Source organism: Macaca mulatta, chromosome 9 (assembly GCF_049350105.2).
Source record: "Macaca mulatta isolate MMU2019108-1 chromosome 9, T2T-MMU8v2.0, whole genome shotgun sequence".
In the NCBI taxonomy this organism is placed as follows: Eukaryota; Metazoa; Chordata; class Mammalia; order Primates; family Cercopithecidae; genus Macaca; species Macaca mulatta.
In genome coordinates this window covers 122228136-122251692 of record NC_133414.1, presented here as the reverse complement: position 1 = coordinate 122251692, position 23557 = coordinate 122228136, and the positions used below count along the sequence as shown (strand labels likewise).

At 36.9% G+C, this 23557-nt stretch overlaps 1 protein-coding gene across 23 annotated transcripts in view; it reads right to left on the bottom strand.

Moving 5' to 3' along the window:
- ADD3 (adducin 3) overlaps positions 1–23557 on the bottom strand; it is a 129480-nt gene that overhangs the window by 50579 nt on the left and 55344 nt on the right. For 2 of the 23 annotated variants that reach the window (XM_015148130.3, XM_077947485.1), the window contains exon 1: positions 7960–8148. The exons of 15 other annotated variants lie outside the window; for them this stretch is intronic. The gene's annotated coding sequence lies outside the window, so the exon portion shown is untranslated. Of the gene's footprint in view, positions 1–3988; positions 4153–7959; positions 8149–23557 lie in introns of those variants that run through there. 6 more of the 23 variants (XM_077947483.1, XM_077947492.1, XM_015148126.3 and 3 more) reach the window with 4 other exon arrangements.

The window sequence follows — 23557 nt, the reverse complement described above, 5'->3', positions numbered from 1 at the left end:
GGAGGGCCCCTCTAGATCCTGGTATCCAGATTATATATGCCCCATTATTTCATTTTGAACTGTGTTGGACATTAACTGCCATGCAAGCTTGTGTGTGCATTTAAAGAGGTCTCAGCTCTGTCCTGATAAAACAGGATTTAGCTTTGAAAAGTAGGCCTAGATGATATGAGTAAGAATTCTAAAAATGTATGCATACATTGATATTTTATGACACAAACTAATTCATATCAAAAAAAGGAGGGGAATTAAAATTATTTCTAACATGAAGAAACTGGAAATAACGAGAAGATAAAGAGACAACAACCCAAGTCTCCAGTCCACTGCTGGAAACTGAACTCTCAATACAAAGAGAAAATCTGGAAAAAGACCTGAGAAGTCCAATATCAAATTCGGAAAAAGAGAAAACATTAAATTCATTCACTATTTAATTTATGGAGGAAAGTTTATCAAAAACAACAGAAATGCAGATTTTAAAAGAACGAAGAATAACTTTCATACCTTTGTTAGGACTGTAGAGAAACAAAACACTGCTTTGTAAATACAAATAGGAACTCTTCCAACAAGAGTTGTTTTCCCTGATATTACCTAATGAGAGCCAAAAGAGGAAGAGTATCCTTAGACTCTAAAGGTGTTAGAGCTTAAAAGGATGTAAGATATTACCAAATCTTATTCTCCTCATTTCTTACACGGAGAAAGGCAGAACAGGTCCTAAGAGAGAGTGGTGTGTCCCAAGCTCCTCAATTTATCTTACCCAATACTTTTCACTTTATCTAGATTAGAATGAGATACGTAAGACTGTAGACCTTATGATCTGTTGATATAAGAAAAATTTAAAACATGAACTGCACTTAGAAATGTATTTAACTGAAGATTTTGTTAAGAAAACACATTTCAGGTGCTACTGTACATTACATAAACTATTAACTTTTATTTTTTAAAGCCAGGTAATGTCCTGTTACAATTTCTTGATTTTAAGGGGTCTGTAGGTATGTGTTCATGATTAAAACACAAAACATTTTGTTGGTGTTATTTCCATAACAATCTAAAGCAATTTTTACTATTTTAAAATAATGAGAGTGCTTTTCTTTCAAGCTTTCATGGTAATTCACTAAGAAGAGTAAAACTTCATGACTCAGCTTTTTGTGCCCACTCACACATGCCTAAAAGGTCCACTGAAATTGCTTGCTATATTTTAAATTCCAGCTTGAAGTAGGACTCTTGTTTTTCTGAGGCTCACAAAGACTAGACTCACAACTTAGTTCTATAGTGTCTATTTAGCTGGACTTAAAGCCTACATCAAGTACTTTATTGTCAAATAAAAAGCTATCTATGAGGAGCTTAGTAACTTAAGTAGCTCTCCAGAGTTTGGTAAATATTTTGTGTCTACTTTTGATCTCTATTGTCTAGGAAAGGTTCTGTCAAGTTGTAAAGTGCTAGAAAGTGTTGTTTTAAACTTTTAAAAGGTAGTAAGAGTACTACAACTCTGGGATCCTTGGTTGCAACAAAGAAGCACAAAGTCAACTACTATAAGTTTTCCAAAACCACCATTTCCTCAGACCCTCCCCCAAGGAAATAAAAGAGCATCCAGGAAGTCTCATCTTTAAAAAAAATACCTAGCTATCAGCCTGGGGCTTCTAAAATTCAGGCCCTGAAAAAAGGATAGGAAAGACCTCAAAGTCTATCCCTATTAGGTTTAGAGGGAAATGACTCTTCCTAATAAAAGCCATCCATCCCCCTGATTGTTGCTTTGCTCACCATATTTCTTACACATTTGGACTGTTTTCCCCTCTCATCTCCATCCATCCATCCATCCATCCATCCAATATTTGTCCATACTTTGAATTCTTATTCAAAAGCCAACCCCTTCCATGGTGACTTTCCTAAGTTCCTCCATCTTAGCTCTCCCTGCAACCTTAGTGCTCAAAGCACTTTGTCATAGTCTGTACTGTCTTTTAATTATTTGAGTATGTCTGTCGGCTCCAAGTAACTGGGTCAACATTTTTTCTTTTCTTTACTGTCCACTTAGAGTTACTCAATAAGGGTTTATTAACTCAGTGAGGTGAGTAAGGCTATTAACTCATAAAACCCCCATTCTCTACTTGTCTTAGAATAAACCAGGGCAGGGAATCTAGAGCAAACTTTGAAAACTGGGTTATTCGTGGTTTGATAAGACTGGCCAAGTATCCAAGATGGTTAAGGTAATGAATATTGTGACCTGAATATGAAATGTCTTAAGCTGACTGAAAAGTAATTACACAAAAAAGTGTGAAAGTATGAGAAGAGCATTATTGGTATCTGGAAATATTTAAAATAAGTAAATACATACATAAAACAGCAATTTCTAAAAATATATATTTACCGCCATGTTTTGAGACCAGGTACAAATAATGATACAAAAACGTTATCTTCAAACACCAAAGAAACTACTGATCCAATCAATCAGCAAACCCTAATTCAGGTGTTAGGAAAAGGTTGTGAAGACTACATAAGGCACAGCTCTGATTCCTGCCCTTAAGGACTTTGCAGTTTATTAATAATTGTGGAGAGAAGTAAACCGAGTAAGCTATCTCGTAAGACAGTTTAATGTTTTATAGGAGAACTTGAATTCGTGGCTTCCAAAACTCAAAATAGGCCTTTAAATAGACATTTTTCATACCCAAAAGGTATGTTTAAAATAATTCATTCTTATCTAAGGACAGGAAGTGTGTAGAGTAAGCCTGCAAAAGGTCATCACCACTATTAAAGCATTTTTTTTTTCTGATCTTTTTAACTGTCATGACTTTTATGCCCAACAGTTACTGATGGTCAAATGTATTCTGAAGCTCAGCCAAAGCTTTTTTTTTTTTTTTTTAGAGTGATACTCAAAACAAAGCAAATATTGGCTTAGTCATGACACTTGTTGTTCTAAAACGTTAATAGCCTATTGTTCACTGTGGTTGTCTCAACAAGATAATACATTGAAAAACAGCATTTCCTGATAGGAAGTGAATTCCCACTGTGTGTCACAGGACCCTAGCCAAATGCTGGGCTCCAAAGGAGAAATAGCAGTGCCTTCTGGGACTGTGTAGAGACTTCCCCCACGCTAGTTTAAAATGTCTGTTTCAGCTCAAACTACAATCTGACTGATTTTGCTACCATAGGACTGTTTTCCTAAAACGGCTTCAAATGCTTTAGACAACGTTTGTTCAACATCCTGTAGACAGCAGCATCCTGTATATTTCTAACTATGAAGAATTTCCTTAGTTATACATGCCACAATGGATGGGGTAATTTGACAAAGAAGCCATCAGGATGTATCTTCAAAACAGTATGTGACCATTTTCAAGCGTGGTTTCATATAAGCAATTGTTAAAAAAATCATAATATATGAAGCACAACAATTGCAACAGATTTTCGCATTTCACACATCAGATATGTTTTAGTAGACAAAAATTTAGGCTCAATTAATTAGTCCAAGCACCACAGCATTATTTAAGAGTTCAATTAGTGAGAAACTGATGTCACCAGCAGACCCTCATACAGAAGTGGAGAAGTGCCTCCAAAGTAACTGACACTGTACTAAGACATTAAGACCTCCTTTTTAAACACTGAAAACATACTTTTCATCTATTTTCACAGATATGAATTTAAATATTTTTGTTGTTGTTGCCAAGTTCCAATCACCAGTGGATATTAGAAAGCTTCAACAATGCAAAAAACAGGAGCAGTTGTCATTTTAGTGGATTCTAAGCAAGACTGTCCAAGTTACCCAGGTATTCCCAGCATTTAATTCAGTGCTTAGCTGCTAGAAGGTCTTCGATACATTTTGCTAAGTGGAACTGTATGTCAAAAAATGTGTATGAAAATTAACAAGGAATACTAATAATTATCTAGCATTTTTTGAATAATGAATAATACCTCAGATTATAGAAAAGTATATTCAAGGTATATTAAGCCTTCTGCCAAGAAGTTAAGGTAACCACCACACAAACATACAAAACTCTCCTACCTTCTAGCCAAGAAAATGTCTTTATCTTCCAGTTGTAATTACACAAATCAAATGAAGTTCTTACATCATTTTATCATTAGAACAGCTGTCATTTGATTGAATTATGAGACTAAAACTGTGAAAAAGGCAATGCTAGGCAATGGTAAACATCGTATGTGTGATGCAGCAAAAATGACTGCTTTTGTTACTTTATAACTTTGCCATGTAACTTTGTAACTTTGCTGGCAGGATATATTTCACCTCTAAAGCAGCTTCCTCAGCATCAAATTTGAAAACTTTAGTTAAGTAATGTCAGTTTTGGCATTTAAGGAAACAAGGAGATGGATTAAAGGGCTAGAATGTGCAAACAGTTTAAACAAGAAACCTGAAGCCGAGTTTCAAAGCTCTAGGATTACTTCTGAATGGTCGGACTCACTGAAAATTATAAGGATCCATTTTAAAAACAAACATAACCTCACAATCTTCTTCCTCAAGTATTCAAGTTTGATAAAAAGGATTTGCTTTTAATTCTGGAATGGGTTTGATACTTTTGAAATTGACTTTTTAGAAAAGAATAGTTTATATAAAATATAGAATGATATTCAACTTTCCTTTTTTACATTCTTAAACTTTAAACTGGCTTAGACCATATGGAAGGTCAAATAAATTACAGACCACACAATATATATAAAAGATGTTTTTAATTTAAATATGAGAAACTTCATATAATTTGGGTTATCCAGTTTAAATCAATATTCCAACAAAAATACTACACAAATATTGAAGTTGAAAGGGACATTAAAACTCATCTACTTCAAACCTCTCATTTTATAGATGGTAAAACTGAGGATTCAAGGAGGTCAGGTGACCCAATCCCACATCCAAGTTACCCGACTTTGAACCCAATGTTCTTTCACTATTCTGCTGAGAAATGACTTCCTCCTAGGGCAGTTCTCACCCACCCCCACCCAAGAATGCCTGGGATAGTGCCGCCTACTTTTGGAGCCCTAGTCTGATAAACAGAAGTTGGTGAGGGAATTTTCCCTTTCCACACATCACTATTATACCTTCTCTATAGTACCCAAGTTCTGGGTTCTGTCCCAAAACGGAGGTAGGAGAAGACTCATAGCATAAGTACCTCTGATGGAGAGGGGATGGGAACAAACTTGGAAATGATCCAGATATCCATCGAAGGAGGAATAACTGAGTTACATTACATCCATCCACACAATAAAGTACTATAAAGCCATTAAAAAGAATGAAGTAGGTTGGGTGCAGTGGCTCATGCCTGCAATCCCAGCACTTTGGGAGGCTGAGGCAGGGGGATCACTTGAGGTCAGGAGTTCAAGACCAGCCCGGCCAACATGGTGAAACCCCAACTCTACTAAAAGTACAAAAATTAGCCGAGCTGTAATCCCAGCTACTCGGGAGGCTGAGGCAGGAGAATTGCTTGAACCCAGGAGGCAGAGGTTGCAGTGAGCCAAGATTGTGCCACTACACTCCAACCTAGGCGACAGAGCAAGACTCTGTCTCAAAAAAAAAAAAAAAAAAAAAGGAAAAAAGTAGATACATAATGGTATGCATGGTATAATTTTATATGGATTAAAAAGCTGTTCAGGTAGATCACTCACACACACACACACTCTCCTCTGTCTCTCTCTCTCTCCCATCGACATTTTTTTGAAAAATAAATTCCCCTCTGGGGAGTGGTGCTGAGGGATTAGGCTGGGAAAAACATTTTGTCACATGCCCTTTTATATTATTTCATCTTTTTACCATATTCATTTTTTAGTAAAATTACCTTTTAAAAGTACATTAAAGCAGAGAAAGGAAATTCCGTGGAGCTCTGGGAGACAACTCTGGTGATGAAGATAAAGACAGGGTTTATCAATGGTAATTTGACACTCTGTATCTAATGTACATGACACATTATATCTAGTTCTCTAGAAAAGCCTTCTCAATGCTTTTCATGTCATGGTATGTGTATTAGTTCTCACTAATAGGGTATGCATAAATAAGACAAAGCTTGTATAGCAGACTGGAGTAAACGAGAGGGAGACTGAGGGGGCAGATGCACAGGGCTTGGTAAAAAATATTCCATTTTCTTTATATTATGTACCTAGGAAAAGACAGAGTATTACTGGAGATATTAACTAAGATTTTCTATTAAAGTTCCAAATAAAAATCTATTTAAAAATCTTCTAATTTCAATATTTAACAGCAAATTCACTGGCAAGCTTTGCTCCAGCACAACTGTAAGAGTCGAAGTTTAACTGTATTCCTCCAGAGTTCAAAGGGACAGTACGTTGTAACCAATATTTTTTGAAATGAAACATAACAGATAACAGTGTTTTCTGTGTTGTAAGAGAAATTTATTTCAGAGATTTAAAGTGGTTCGTATGTGTCATGGTTGGCTCATGATGCAAAATATACTGAAAAAAGTTTGAAAGCCACTTTTACCCAAGGCTTCACAACTAATAGCTGTACACTAAATAGCCAATGTTCAAGGAAAGGTCCACGAAAACACTTGTGGCAGGAGGTTGGCCTAATTTCAACTTGAAAATGCTGATGAGATGTTTTATATAGCTAGTTCTACTACTCAGATATGAAAAAGTAAATTTCAAAATTTCTGACAGACACAACTTCTTACAGTAAAGCTTTAGTTTTCATGTCATTTATAAGAATGACTGAGTTAACATCCAACCATTTTTCTCTCAATTCTAGTATATTCCCTTTAGCATTTCTGGAATAGTCTGGTGTCTTTACAAAGAAAATTAAGAGTACTCAAAGCTAGAAAAGATCTTACAAGAGGCTAACCCAAATTCCTAATTGTATAGGTGAAGAAACTAATATCCAAAGAGGTAAATCAGTCTCTTGAATCCCAGGTTAGTGCTTTTTGCTATGATACCATACCTGTGCTTTATTCTTACATCCTTATGAAGTTAGAAGACAGCTAAATCCGATTACTACCGGATTTAGTAGTAAAAAAGAGGAAGTAAAAAAGAGGAAGCTGAAGCAAGGAGATGCTAAGAAGTCTTAGTTCAAAAAGGATGACACAATGTCACCTCTGCAAGCTTTACAGAAATTAGTCATTTTCAACATTCAGCTTTGATTTCAAGGGAGGCAGTTGTTCAATTTGCTTGCACCAAATGAGTGTCTACCCAAAGTGTACACATGACCACACACCAGAGTGTACAGATAACACAAAACACAGCCTCTCCCTCCACATGCCCACTTCAGTCAGTGAATAATTGAATACTCCAAAGGCATTTAAAACTCAGGTACAAACAGAAATTCAGTGTGTGAGGAGAAAAAAAGGTCAGACAGACCCCAGTTGCAAAGAAAAAAACTGCTGAACATGGACCTCAATGAACAACAATAATTCTCCTATAGTTCAACTCACCATTCACGTCACAAACTCTAGAAAGAACACAGAGGCATGGAACTGATGAGGCATGGAACAGAACTTTGGGCTACAGCCTGCCCCAACTCTTCTGACAAATACCCAACGGCAACAGGACAAAGCATCATTATGACAGAAATAAAAGGCTCTTTAGATGCTGCCTTTTTTTTTAATTCAATGAACCCACTCTTACACACAAAGTTCATGTCACGATGTCTCGAAACACAGTATTGCCAGATTATGCTATTAACGGGTCCAATAAATTCAGTATAAAACACCATTTCAAGCATGTTTAAGTTAAATAACTAGCACATTTGGGAGAATACTATTTTCCTTCATTTGAACAGTAAATGTCATCCCCAAAATCGTTAAAACTAACAATTCAGTAAACTGTTTAAGAAAGGGGGGAAAAAAAAGCAGACAAGTGAACTAAAAGAAAAAAACCTTAGTTGAATGATAAAGCCAGAAGCTCCTCCCAAAGAATATTGCATGTTACTAGTGGCTGGCACAAAGCTTAACCATCTATCTTATCTGTGTTTCCCCTTAAGCTGTGAGCAATCAGTATTACAATAGACAATCCATTACTTACAAAAAAATTGAAGTGCTGTACATTTCTTAAGCTGGTTTTTGTGTGGCAATTCTGTTGCAATACTGCCCTAAAAATGAACTTTGTTTTAAAGAGCAAGATATCCACAGTCGATGTGGTTACAGCAAGGGTGGAGCTCACTCTGGGGGAAACAACACACCCAGGCCGACTTCAGTGAGAGCAAACTGCACATTAATATTGTCACACATTTTCAGAGCCTCAGAGTCACAATTAATTGATTAGTCCTCCTAAAAAAGTTGGGGGGAGTTCATGTTTGAAGATCAGCTTTCCTGCCTTGAAGTAAAATATATTCTCATTTCTTGTTTGTGAAGAAAGTAAAGATAAAATAAAATGCAAGACAGATCACACAGTTCAACCAACAGAATGTTAGATGGAAGTGGAGTACTATAAAGGAAGTCCAACCATGCCAACTTCTAAGTTTAGCAACAGCAGCTTTTACATATCTCAAGGTGTCAGAAGCTTTGCTCATTCTAAAACATTACTTCAGCCAGTTACCAGAGGTCCTGAACATTAACACAAATTACCTCTTTCTCTCCTCACCAGTGCTCTAGTTCTCCTAAGAATGCACAAATAATAAAAACATTTTATTATCAACTAGCAATAGGTCCCTTCAAAATAAGATGTCATTTATGGAGTTGCTTTGGTAGAATATTGAAATGTACATGTAAAGAAGAAAATTATTTATTATGCATACCATATTTTTAATACCCCCTTTTTCAATAATTTTGTAGGAATTTTATTTTTAAAAGTTTTCCACAGTATGTATAAATACTGTATAAATATCTTCAACAGTATCTAAAATAATTTATCAGTTACTGAAACTATTATCAAACATCTGATAATTAGTCAAAGTGATTTTAACCAATACTATTTTCTGTATATGCATATTCAGAAACACAACCAAGAGTTATTTTTAATTGAATTCCTATAATCATAAAATTAAAGTTTGAGTAAAAGAAGCACATGAAAAAAGTATATAATTGCTTACATAGAATTTAAAATGAGCAATGGAAAAGGATTTGAGAGAACACCAGGAAAATATTATTTTTAATGATGCATGTTGTCACGTTACTCTAGCCAAGAGCTACTCTCTCACATTGGAACAATAAATCAGTTTGGAGTATTGAACATTTCAATATTTTGAGAGATGGCTTAGAACATCCTCTCTCAGGACCCTAGTGAGGGGCTGTTGATTGATCTTGCCTTTGTTGGATTATGAGGTCACTCTTGCCACATGACAAATTAACCATTCCAACATACTCTTCTCATAGTCCAACTGCCTGATTTATTTTTTCAACCATCAATGTAATTATGAATCACCTGCTGCCATCTCTTAGCTCTTCCTCATCTCCCCCTCAAACTAACAATTCAAAGTTACCAGTTGGTTATTATAGTAGAAGAATCCTGTCTTGATACTTTTTGGATTTGCACTGGCAGAATGTGTTTTCAAGTCAAACTTCACTTTCACAGCTGCAAAGGAAATGACAAGAGAAGAAAAACACAGCCAATATATATCAGCAATTAATTCCATCCACAACTGCCCAGCTGTTTGTGCATGGAAGAATCAGTCTGTTTCCTTTCGGGGCTTTCACCACTGAAAATTGATACTGCACATTCAGAGACACAAGCTGTTTGTAACATGTCAGGAATGTGCGCAAGATCACACAGAGTTGAAGAGACAAAATGAAATCCAGAACTAGTTTTCTTGGGACTTGCCAGTATTATTTCATAGTAAAACACACACACACACACACACACACACACACACACACACACACACACACGCACCCCAATCACAGAGCAAAACACATAAAAAATATTCTCCCTTCTGAATATTACCCTTCCAATAAAGGAGAAAATCTGCCAATAATATCAGATTTAGTATCAAGAATAGACACTCTGATTTATTGGCATAGACAAGGTGTGACATTCTTAGGAATCCACATGCTCTATGTTAAATCCAGCCAATACTGTGGACTACACAGCTACTTGCCCAATGTGTAGTTAGTCCCTTTAAAAAATCCTTATAAATGTGAAAGTTGTTGGGAACCAATGCTTTCACCACAGTCATGCAGAAAAGCAAGTTTTTCTTGGTTAGTCCTGATACTATTTGGCACTCACATACATGCCTGTTTTAGGGATTCATGTAAATTTACAGATCCAATCTTCTAGGGTAACTTTGAAGCAATGAAATTTCTCCTTCCCTCCCCCCTAACTCTGTTTTGTGGATTTTAAATAAAAATACTATACTGAGTGCCAGAGGCTTAACAACTGAAGTACGGGCTTGCATGCAACTCATGAAGTGTGCTATCCCCCTTCTCTCCCTGTCCTCCAATTCCAATTTTATTTCAAATATTTGTTTGATTTAAATTGTGTAAAACGTCATTTTTTAATATTGTATTTTCAATACATGACTTGCCATTATTGTTATGAAAGTCAGCGAAAAAAGATGGCATTTTAAAAACAAAATAATTGAAAACATATTTTAGCTTTGTTTAAGAAAAAAAAAAAGAGGAAATGAGGTAGCTCCATGACTGAATTCATTGTCCTAAGGGCCTTCCCCTTCCCCTTTTGCCCTCCAATCAACATCAGCTGTACAAGAGTTCACGCACTCCTAAAACCTGTACATTCTCAAATACAACATAGATAGGACACCCACTCTGGGCACCACTAAGGTCTAGGGCTTGATAAATGAAGAGAAGACAAACTGTCTACTCCAAATAGGGGAGTAAAAGAAACATTCCGTAAGTTTCCAAATGGAGATGTTTTCAAGTGCCAGAAATCAAACCAGCACAATGAGAAGCTGTCTCCAACTAAAGTGCTATGAATCCTGAAGTCATGAAGTTTGATTTGTTAAGGAACTACTAGGCATCTCAAACATGTGGTAGACTAAAATTAAAGCACAAAACCAAAAAAAGGGCTTTTCCTTTTGAACAAACATCATCTGGTCAAGGATATATCGGGTTGGGGGAGGGGAGGGGAGGGGAGGAGGGGAAAGGAGGAGAGGAGTTTAACTTTTGGCTGATGGTGACACCAACTTCTAGAAACGTGGTATAACTATTAGTGACTTAAAACAGCCACAGAGATGAGCTTTGCTTGGCAAGCTTCAGCTCTGTGGGACATTCAGTCTAGCTTGAAATGTCTATGGGAAGTAACCTCTGGCTAAGAAAAAAAGGTCTAAACTGTTTAAATCAGGTTACTTAAATTCATGTTAGTCTGGGGTGGGGAAGCTGGCTGCTTCCATTGGTTCCTCTACTCAGCTGGGATCACCTTTGTATTCCAAAAGATAGCACAGAGCTTAGAGCTTAGCCCACTGAAACCATCCCTAAGTGTGGAATGGTTATGCCTGAGTAATAGGCATTTAGTTATGATTAAAAACAAAACAACTAAGGATGAACACTCTCCAAAAAGGAAAGCAAAATGACAGAAAAATAGGGGGCAAGGAGATGATCAGAGTAAAATGCATGAAATATTAAAAAGATTAAAAACCAACTGTGTAAACTTGCGTGTCCTCAGAGATCTAAATGCTGCTAAGCAGTTAAAATGCCACTGGAATAATTCAGACTGCTACGCAGTGCACTTTACATACTTATTCCATGAACTTCCAGAGCAACCCTATCGGTAGTTACTATTATGATGCCTCCTTTACAGATAAGAAAACTAGGGCCAGGCGCGGTGGCTCACGCCTGTAATCCCAGCACTTTGGGAGGCCGAGGCAGGCAGATCACGAGGTCAGGAGATCGAGATCATCCTGGCTAATGCAGTGAAACCCCGTCTCTACTAAAAAAAATACAAAAAAATTAGCTGGGCGTGGTGGCGGGCACCTGTAGTCCCAGCTACTCGGGAGGCTGAGGCAGGAGAATGGAGTGAACCTGGGAGGCGGAGCTTGCAGTGAGCCAAGATCACACCACTGTAATCCAGCCTGGGCGACAGAGCGAGACTCCGTCTCAAAATAAATAAATAAAAATAAATAAGTAATATACATGGTAAATAATGTCCCTTGCCTATTTAATATTTGATAGATGGTTATTTGTTAAAACGGGTAATCCAAGACTTAAAAAGGAAGAATTATAGAAAAGGCAATGTTGGGGATAAGTGAAATATGGTTAATGTTCAAAATAGGCTTTTTCTGGATAAAAAATGTACACGACATAACCTACAATGATTGATAAGTTCATCTTATTAAAGCTGAGGTTGAAATTCAGTAAGTCATTAGGTCTAAAGATTAGGCATGATCCCCATTTAAAACAAAAATTAACTAAACTAGTGAGGTTGTATTGTATCTCCAAGGTTGCCAAACTAGAGGTAGAAAGACATAATATGGCTTTGACTCTATTGATGGCTAAGAGTTCTGAAAACTATGCATTTTATTAACACCTCCTGAAGACACAGACTACATGAAAAAGAAAAAAGCACAGAATAAAAAGTGAAGAATAAATCTATTTGTGCCTTAAATCTGCAATCATGAATAATTTGTTTTGGGAAAAAGTTCTACAACGGAACAGAAAACAAGTAAAAACAAAATGAAATATAGCCACAATATACAAAATATTCATGACACATGCAATTTGTTTTTACTTTCTAAATCTTTGAGGTATAACTTTTAACTGTGGTAAGAATACATAACATGAGATCTACCCTCTTAAATTTAAGTATACATTAGTGTTGATTATAAGTACAATGTTCTACAGCAGACCTAAAGAGCCTTTTTATTTTGTTGGACTGAAACCCTCCCCCCTGCAATTTGTTAAAAATGTTACTTTTGCTTTGAGCTGTTCCATCCAAGGATACGGGGCTCTGTAGGCATTTTTAAATTGCTTTTTCCAACTATGAGACATCTCTTTACTTGGAAAAATATGTTTTAAGTTTCAAATACTTTACCCAGTAAAAGCCATTCCCCCAATTTTTTTTTTAACTTGGGAAATTTAAGTATTTATCAATGATGTTTCTAAAATTATCCTCCAAAACCAAATTCAAGCACTTAGCTTCAAACACTGCTGTTGGATAGGTAGGAGGCACAGCTGGCTCCTCCCAGCCCCCTACTCCCCCTCAAAAAAAAAATCACAAAAAACTAAAAACAAAACAAAAAAAACACATGATGTGTAGGCCTACTAACAATCTCAGCCTCTCTGAGATCTAGCTCTAGAGCTTGTGTTGCCTGTATATGACAAGAGCCACATCCCACCCTCAAAAATTAATGCTTTAAGGGTCCTCAGATATGATAAGTAAGCTTTTTCCAAGACAGGCCGAGAGACAGGTTTGGATATCTGCACCCCTACCCCCCAAATCTTTGTCCTTCAACCCCCGCATAACTCTGCCTGCCTTAAAGTATCTTAATGTGTTTTTCCACTCGATGGTTGATAGATTTGCTATATACTCAGTAGCATGATAGGTGTAATGAAAACAAAAACAAAACTAGTCTGTAAATGTATCTCTTCTGTACATTTTAGAGGGATTTCAGTTTATAGAATCATACATACTGCTCCCAAACATTAGTGAAGTGTAGAGTATCAATTTATTCTCTGCAACCTACAGCTGTACTGATCACATGATCTACTTTGATTTTAGATTTTTTTAAATTTATATTTAAATTCTAAGTTGGTAAATCAATTCACCAATTATTTCTTTTCTACTTTTTTCTTAAACACATTTATTCTACTAACGATTCATTCCCGAACTATTACATGCTACAATTGAACAGGTAGCACGTTAGAAAATAAGAAATGAATACGACACTGTCTCTGACCCTAAAATACTAGCAATTTAGTGGGTTGGGGCAGGGGAGAGGGAGAGACAATTGTAGCACACTCTATCTTGTAATAGATATACTACAGATTCAGAGAAAGGAGCCTATTTGAAAGGTTATAGGGCAAGTTACCCTGGAGCTTGGTCTAAAAGGAATGAGCATATATGGGGTGAAGAGGAGAAAGATTACAGAAAGACAATATATGTTTTAATAAACTTTTAACACATAGCTTTACTTTAAATAAAAGTATCACAGATTACAACTAATACAAAAGGGAAATCAAAATTGCCACTGGCTAACAGTTTACAGTGATTTGTAAAATTTAAGCTACAGGAAGCCTACAATCTATTAGCCAACCACACAGTTTTGTGTCATGTGCTTTTGCTTTCACTCTACTCTTCTGACTTGCATGCTAAGAAAAGAAACTCAAAAGCCATTTATATTCTTTTTTAAACAATGCTTGTTCTTACACTGAGTTAACCAATGACTTAGAAGTAATTAAGACTAATTATCCTGAAAGCCAGTCAAACTGTAATCTGACACCACGTCACCATGAAAAGAGGCATAAGAATGTTCTAGGTTAATACTAAGGTCAGTAAAATTCCATGGTCAACGTGGCACTATAGTATACTATACCCTATGGGCTCAAATCCTTAAAGACATCAAGTATAAGCAAGGTAGATTTAACGGGAAAGGATGGGAAGGGGGAGGGGAACACAGCAACTAATAAGCATTATGTTTTGTAAGGCACTTAAGTTCTGAGGTTCACTGGCCCAGAAAGTTGTTGATATATGAGAAAGGTTACTTTTGTGGATTGAAAAATGGGCTAAGGTGATTAAATATACTTAAAGCTAAAAGGGATGATATGTTAAATTGCTGAGACTGGGTCACTCACTTGATCAACTTATTATTGATGAGAAAATGCCACAGGGTTAATGTTTAAGATGCTTCCACATCGAAGTACAAATAAATAACAAATCTTCCATTTTTATGAAGAATATGCAGATCATTTATAGCATATACAATCATCACAAACTGAGAGGAAAAACCCTTTAAAACGGAGAAATTAAGGTAGGATTATTTATGTAAATTATTTAAAGATTCCTTGCCAGGTTCTTTTAAATAGTAATCGCGCCTGCATTTAACCATGTTATATTGAGATACAGGCAACTTTTTTTTTTAAGACAGGGTCCCACTCTGTTGCCCAGGCTGGGTACAGTGGCATGATCATGGCTCACTGCAGCCACAACCTCCCCAGGCTCAAATGATCCTCCCAGCTCAGCCTCCTAAGTAGCTGGGATCACAGGCTCACATGACCACACCCAGCTAATTTTTCTATTTTTTGCAGAGACAAGGTCTCATCATGTTGCCCAGGCTGATCTCAAACTCCTGCGCTCAAGCGATTCAGCTCCCTCAGCTTCCCAAAGTGCTGGGATTATAGGAATGAGCCACCATGCCCAGCCACTAGCCAACTTTCTAGAAGCACATACTTTATATAAAGCAAGGCCTATAATTTATGTACTTTATACTAATGAATTCACACCTACAACATCAAAACTTTTAACAAAAAAGAAAAAAACCCTCTTGCCTTTCAGAACATTCACTTCAGGAGTTTAATCCTGGAGTAGGAAATCCTCAGTGAATTCTTTGGACAGTATATATGTACACCCATCCCTAGGTATCCATCAGGGTTTAGTTCCAGGACCTCCCATGGCCACCAAAATCCAGGATGCTCAAGTCTCTGATATAAAATGAAGTGGTATTTGCATAAAACCTTTGTACTTCCTCCTGTATACTTTAAATCATCTCTACATTACTTATAATGCCTAATACAATGTAAATGCTATGTAAGTAGTTGTTATTCTGTATTTTTACTCTAATATTTTCAATCTGCGGTTGGTTGAATCTGAGAATGTGAAACCCTCAGAAATGGAGGGCCAACTGTAACTTCCTCAGAATATTCAGAGAAAAGGAGGAGAGTGGAAAAGCTCATGACAATTGCTTCTGAATCTCTGAGAAGGAAAGTGACAGGAGGAGTACAAAAACTGGGTGGAAGGGGGAAAAGGAGGAGCTAAGAAAGCAGATGAACAGACAATATAGGAAGCCAAGGATGACATGAGATAAGGTGATCAAGTAACTGTGGCAGCCAGAAGAGGCTGGGCCACACCCATAGAGAGCTACGTGGCTTATTTCAAGGGGGTGGAAACTGAGCAAGTGAACAATTTTGGTTTTGTTTAACTGAAAGGTTGCACAATCCTGTAAATGGGGGAAGGAAAAGGGGTGTTTTTCCAGTCTAGAGAAAGTTAGGATAAATAGCTATCACTTTAAAAAATATTAAACAGAGAAGTAATACCTAAATCATTCATAGGAATATGAAAAAACAAAGCAAATCAAAGCAAAAATCATCTGGCATTGTTAGTATTTTAGAAAAGTAATGTATACCTTATACATGAAAATGAAAAACTGAGAACCTTGAGGAAAGATATATAAACTCTGTGTAAACCCAGAACATTACTTATTGACGGTCATAATGAAGCTTTTTATCCTGTGGACTACGCCATCCTTCAAACTACAAGATCCCCATAAAGTACACTGACAGGAATTTTCGGGTACGTGGATCAGTGTAAGGTTCTTCCTCACTCCAACTTTAAATTTGGCAGCTTACAGAAATAATTCTCAGTGGCTGGATTCTTAAAACTTACTCCAAGATAAGCAATACTGTGACTCCTGTGGGCTATTTCCAAGTTATTAATCTGAAACAGTTCTCAACCCCTTTAAACTCATTCCTACTGGTCCAATATAATAAATGATATGATGCTTTAAATAAAAAGGGGAGGTGGAGGGAAGAAAGAAGGCCCAAGTTAGCACCTTTGAAGTTGCTTTAAAGTTTTAAAAAACTGCAAATGAGAAGTAATAACATAATATACATTTATTATATTTTTCAATCATGTGGCTAGAAACTACAGAAAGAATTTTAGAAGGGCTTTCTTCCAGATGCAAATTACTTTGTTTGATTTCACGTTTAACAGCTACTGCCTTTACTACACTCTAGGAAATGAAAATTGAAAAAAAAAGTGAGGTATTTCAAGTTTTTTTATAGATGATTTATTAATCAAATCTATTTTCTAAGCATTAATATCTTCCTACAGGAATTTTTTTAAAAGGCACTATACATTCAAAAAGTGTTTGCTTTCACCATAATACAAAAGTCAAGGTGTGCTTGCTAAACCAGAAAGCAATCAGTGCACCTAGACCCGTGTTCTTAACACAATCAGAACAGAGCAACCAAGTGTAGCTTTAACATTTTGGCTTATCAGTTTATAAACAAAAATTTGTAGCTAGAGTTCAAAGAGGGATCTAAATATACAAACCTCTCTCAACATAATGTCATTATATAGATCACACCATTAGTAAGAAATGCTCATGGAAATACTCTTATTTTAGAATTTTCAAAAAATTCTAGACAATTATATCTCAAAGAAATATAAGCCGCTTAAAATTTACAAAAGAATTTCGAGTCATAGTCAATAACTAGAAACCAGGTTTTCTTCAAGTCACAAGTTGTGGACTAGGCTTACAGAAGTCTGTAACAGACTTCCATAAGATGGGGAGTTGTTACAGAGAACTACACACACACAAAAAAACCAGAATGTTGAAGGGTTCATTCTCAGTTAAAAGGTTGACCAAAAAGAAAAAAAAAAAAATCTATCCCTTAACAGACAGAATTAAAAACCCAAATCAAGGGCCGGGCATGGTGGTTGTAATCCCAGCACTTTGGGAGGCCGAGGAGGGTGGATCACGAGGTCAGGAAATCGAGACCATCCTGGCTAACACAGTGAAACCCCGTCTCTACTAAAAATACAAAAATTAGCTGGGTGTGGTGGCACACACCTGTAGTCCCAGCTACTCGGGAGGCTGAGACAGGAGAATCGCTTGAACCTCGGAGGTGGAGGTTGCAGTGCGTCAAGATCGTGCCATTGCCCTCCAGCCTGGGTAACAGAAAGAGACTCCATCTCAAAAACAAACAACACCCAAATCAAAAATCTTTATCTGTTTTTTCCAGAACACTGACTGGAAAAAGTCTCCCTTGCTAATCTGTAACAACAGGCCTACACTCACAAAGATTTTAGATTTGGGTTTACACACCAGCATGATCCAGAAAACCCCAAGTCAAGAAAGAAACATGAAGTGCTCTTCATGTTTCAAAACCTTTAAAGATAAAATTAGATGCATGAGAAAGGAAGATGCTATAAAGACTGGCAGATTTTAAGGACTACTGAATAATTAAAAAAACTTAATGGATTAAACAGTACATAAGACCCAACTGGAAAGAGTAAACTGGAATACAGACTTGAAAAAACCAGCCAGAACGAAGCACAGAGACAAAGAAACAGAATATACAGAAGAGAGGCTAAAAGAAGTCGGGCATGGTGGCTCACGTCTGTAATCCCACCACTTTGGGAGGCTGAGACAGGTGGATCATTTAAGGTCAGGAGTTCGAGACCAGCCTGGCCAAAATGGTGAGACCTCGTCTCTACTAAAAACACAAAAATTAGCCAGGCATGGTGGCACACACCTGTAATTCTAGCTACTCAGGAGGCTAAGGCAGGAGGATCACTTGAACCTGGGAGGCAGAGGGTGCAGTGAGCCGAGATTGAGCCACTGCACTCCAGCCTGGGCAACAGAGTAAGATTCTTTCTCAAAAAGAGAGAGAGAGAGAGAGGCTAAGAAAAATGAGAGAGAGAGACAGACAGACAGACAGACACACACACACACACACTAAGAGACTTTAGTAAAGTCCAACATACCAAAGTTCCTGAAGCGAAAATAGAGAGATCAGGGGAGATACTCAAGGAAATCATGGCTAGAGACTTTTTGTAGAGTGGTCCAGGGACAGATTGGCTACAAAGGACTGACAATTAAACCTGCAACAGACTTCAAAAGAAAACAAAATAAAAGTAATGAGACAAAGAAATATATTCAAATTGCTGGGAGAAGATGTCAGTCTAGGAATTGTATATCTAACAAAACTATCTTTGGAGAATAAGAGTAAAATGCAACACTGTCTCACTAAAAAATTTTATAAACTTACTAAAGGAACTTTTAAAGGGCAAATTCCAGGAAGAAAGAAATTAAAACTGGAAGGGCAGGCTGGGATGAAAGAAACAACAGTGGGTGAAGAAATCTGTAATTTTTTTTTTTTTTTTCTGAAACAGGGTCTTGCTCTGTCGCCTAGGTTAGGGTGCAGTGGCAAGATCTCAGCTCACTGCAACCTCTGCCTCCCAGGTTCAAGCGATTCTCCCACTTCAGTCTCCCGCATAGCTGGGACTACAGGTTTGCGCCACCACCCCTGGCTAATTTTTATATTTTTTGTAGAGATAAGGTTTTGCCATGTTGCCCAGGCTGGGAAACACGTAATTTTAAAAATACTATATAAAACAATAGCAATAACAAATGCAGGTGGTTAAAAACAAGGTGAACTCATATCCCGGTTACTAATAGCATATAAGATAAGAATAGAAAATAAGAGTGTTTTAAGATCCTTGCATTGTTCAGAAGAAGAGATAGCTATTAACTTCAGATTTAAGAATGGATGTTAACATTTAAGATAATCCAGAATATATCTTTTTAAACTGAGATCAATAATAAAAATAACCCAATTTTTCTATTAGTAAAAGACGTGAACAGCACTTTGCAAAAGAACATCCAAAAAACCAGTAAGTACATTAAGAAGTGCACATCATCATTAGTTATAAGGGAAATAAAAATTAAAGCCATAATGAGATACCACTATCTACCTACCAGTATGGCTAAAATGAAAACAGAAACAAAAAACTGTTAATATCAAGTATTGGCAAGGATGTGGAACATCTGAAACTCAAGTTGTGTCAATTAGTACAAATACTTTGGGAAACTGGCCTTATCTGCAAAAGTGGGAGACACACATGCCCTGTAAGCCAGCCACTCCTCTCCCAGAAATACACACTCAGAAGAGTTGCATGGATATGAACACAAAAACCATACAACAAGGATGTTCATGGCAGAATTATTTTTAATAGATGCAAACTGGAAAAATCTGAATGACCATCATTTAAATGAATTATTTTATGTTCATAGAGAATGAATTACTGTTACATTTAACAACATAGACAAATCCCACAGGAAAAAAATGCTGGGCAAAAGAAGCTGGAGACAAAAGAGTAGATATTGAATGATTCCATGTATATAAAATCCTGAAACAGGCAACACTACTCTATGGTATTCAAAACTAAATTTTGAATTTAGAATATGGTATGTTCAAAACTAAATTATGTCAGGATTATGGCTACCTTGCAGAGAGCAGGGAAATGCCTGAGAATCCAGAGCAGGGTATTGCTAGCATTCTAGTTCTTGACTCAGATGGGTTACACATGGTGTTCACTATATATATATATCAAGATGTACTCATCAAGATGTACTGTATGATTTCTGTACTTTTCTATATATATGTTAAACTTGCATTTAAAAGTTTATCCAAAAAAATTAAGTGATTTCAAAGAACGAAAAGCTTCCTCTCTTTCTATAGCAAGAACTTATAACTTGATGCCATTGTTTCTGTTGGTTAGCTTAGCTCTCTGGAGACACTGTTAAATCCTCTTTCTCACAAAACCAAAGCATTTTCATATCCAATTTCTTATCAGAAGTAATCTAAGTTCTCCTATATGAGCTGTATACATACTCCTATACAAAATATAAATGATCCATATAATATCAACTACTTAGCATGGAGGCGTAATACAGAAATTCAAGAAAATTTAGGTCTCAAATCAGTATACTACTTACTCTGCTTCTCCACCTCAACAATACAATGGATTTAAATATATAGTGCAGCATAAATTATCACAATGTTCAATCATTGTGGCCAACAGCAGTGTTACAGTATTAATGCATTCTGTTGTCTGAATTCAACAGCTTCTCCCGTCTTCAACTCCTGATGCCATTTTTCAATGATAAGAAACATTAACAACACATTCACAAAACACTTAAAATCTAAATTAGGCCTTCTAGTCATTAAATGAAGACATTGTTCAAAACTGTATTATGTAAAATGAAAACAAAAACCTGCATGTAACCACTAACCCACAACAAATAATTAAGAAGTATTTTTTCCCTTAATCACAATCTTTTTGCTGGGCAGAGATAATCAGAACAGATCCTGAAATATCTGTTCAAGACTAACACATTTCAGGGTTACACAATCTTGCCCTATCCAATCTTGTCCTAAGAGAATTTTCTGAATTCTCAGTGTAAGAGAAATTTTATATCCATGTTATGCTACTTTTGCCTAATACTGTTTTATCTCATAGTTTAAGAATCTGATAGAGAATGTGATATGGAAACATATCTGCTGATAGAATGCTACTTTCTGATACGTTATTTAAGAGCAAAGGCTGGAAGATCCCTAGAAAAAACTAATTTTGTCTTCTTCACTAACTTATTAAAATCGGTTACCATTTTGAAAATTTTGGGGGTACATTTCACACTTTCAAATACATAAAGGTAGGTTTGTATTATTTTATAGACAGGGTCTTGCTCTGTTGCCCAGGTGGGAGTGCAGTGGTGCGATAACAGCTCATTGCAGCCCTGACCCTCCTGGGCTCAAGCAATCCTCCCATCTCAGCCACCTAAGTAGCTGGGACCACAGGTACACACCATTACGCAAGCTAATTTTTTTTTTTTTTGGAGATGGAGTTTCACTCTTGTTGCTTAGGCTGGAGTGCAATGGCACAATCTCGGCTGACCACAACCTCCATCTTCCGGGTTCAAGCAATTCTCCTGCCTCAGTCTCCCGGGTAGCTGGGATTACAGGCATGTGCCACCACACCCAGCTAATTTTGTATTTTTTTTTTAGTAGACACAGGGTCTCTCCATGTTCATCAGGCTGGTCTTGAACTCCTGACCTCAGGTGATCCACCCACCTTGGCCTCCCAAAGTGCTGGGATTACAGGCGTGAGCCACTGCACCCAGCCTCAATTTTTTATTTTTTGTAGAGATGGAGTCTCCTCCTGTTGCCCAGGCTAGCCTCGAACTCCTGGGCCCAAGTGATCCTCCTGCCTTGGAACCCCAAAGTGTTGGGATTATAGGTGTGAGCCACCATGCCTGGCCAATTTGCATTAACAGTAAAAATCTAGTAGTCAGCAGAACTAGGTTCTAGTGCCAGTTCTAGCTCTGATTTTAACTCACACAATGATTTTGGTTAAGTTACTCAAGTCTTTCTAGGCCTCACCTTGCTCAAGTGAAAATGAGAGGACTGAATTAGATGCCCTTTGAAGATTTCATACAATTCTAATATCCTATAACAGGTCTAGTGAAGAATGTATCTCAGACTAGAAATTTACAAGGATGGTTATGGTACCCAGATAAAGATCATACAGCAATACAAAAGAAAAGCAAATATCCCTTAATTATTCAGTCCATTTGTTAAGTTAGGTCTCCGTGCAAATGGACATTCCTTCCTCTACAAGCACCTGGATTTCATCTATTTCAGCACTTATGTGCACTGTAGAAGTGTTTATGAAGTACAGTACCTATTTGCTTTATACCTTGGCAAAAGCACTTCTTGAAGATGCTATCATTCTGCTTTCCCAAAGGAAAGCTGACTCTAGTCAATCCTCTCTCATTTAGACTTTCAACATCAATTAGCATTAAGGGGACACACACAGAAACCACCACCCCACCCTCCCCCACCCCCCACCCGCCGCTGCCAAAAAAAAAAAAAAGACTGACAACACTTTTCCAGGCTGCACTACACCAATAAAAGTGTCATTGAGTAAGTCAATCCATAAGCCCCTCTCTAGTACATACATTGTCAGGAAGCCATCAGCATTACCTGTGTCTACTTTGGCTGTCATTTAAGGCTCTGCTGGATGAGCCTCACCATCTGGAACACCATGGCTTCATCTTTCTAAATCAAACAGCTCAGCTGGCTTACCTCCTTCTCATCTTTCATATTATATAGTGTTGGGTCTTTCAGAGTAATAGGCACTAATACAATGAGAGGGACAACAGAGTCGTAGCACAAAGCTCAGGCTCAGTGAATGTCAAATACAGCCAAAAGGACCTTAAAGGTCATCTAGTACAATTCTTTCTTTTCACTTGAGAATTCAGAGGTGCCCAACGTCACTATCTAAGGCCATACAGAATGTGCATATCCTAACTTCGTGCTAGTACTCTTTCTACTTTATAAAATTTAAAGTTGCCTCTCAGGAAAGAATGCTTACATTGGAATCCACCTCCTATGGAGCACGGTAATTGTCATTCCTCTGTATCAACAATGAAACACCCACTTCAAATGAGATGAGATACTCAAAAACTTCTTCAAGTTCTGTCTGTCCAAATGTCAAAAACTGAATCTGTGCTAATATACACAATCTACTAGTATATTAGGCTCAGACAGAGTGCAAAATCCCAAGGAAGGAAGTAGTTTATATTGTTCCAGTGGCAAAGATTTTTAGGATAGTGAGATGAAAGAAATGTCCTGAAGTTGTCCTCGGGCTTTGAGAGAGAATAAAATGGTGGAATGGTTAGAACACAGAGCAAGCATTGGATTCTTTATAAAGAAATTGTGTGATTTGCAAAGAAATAAGACAACTGCTTCAATTATAACACTAGGCTAAAATATCCAAGTGCTTTACCTTCTTGTAAAAATTTATTCAGAGGAGGGTTTTCCTTGTCATTTAGTTTTTGCAGCACACACATCCCATATTTAATCCACTATCTGCCTACAACCTAGTATTTAGCTATTATTCACATTCTCTTTTTTTTTTTTTTTTTTTTTTTTTTTGAGACTGAGTC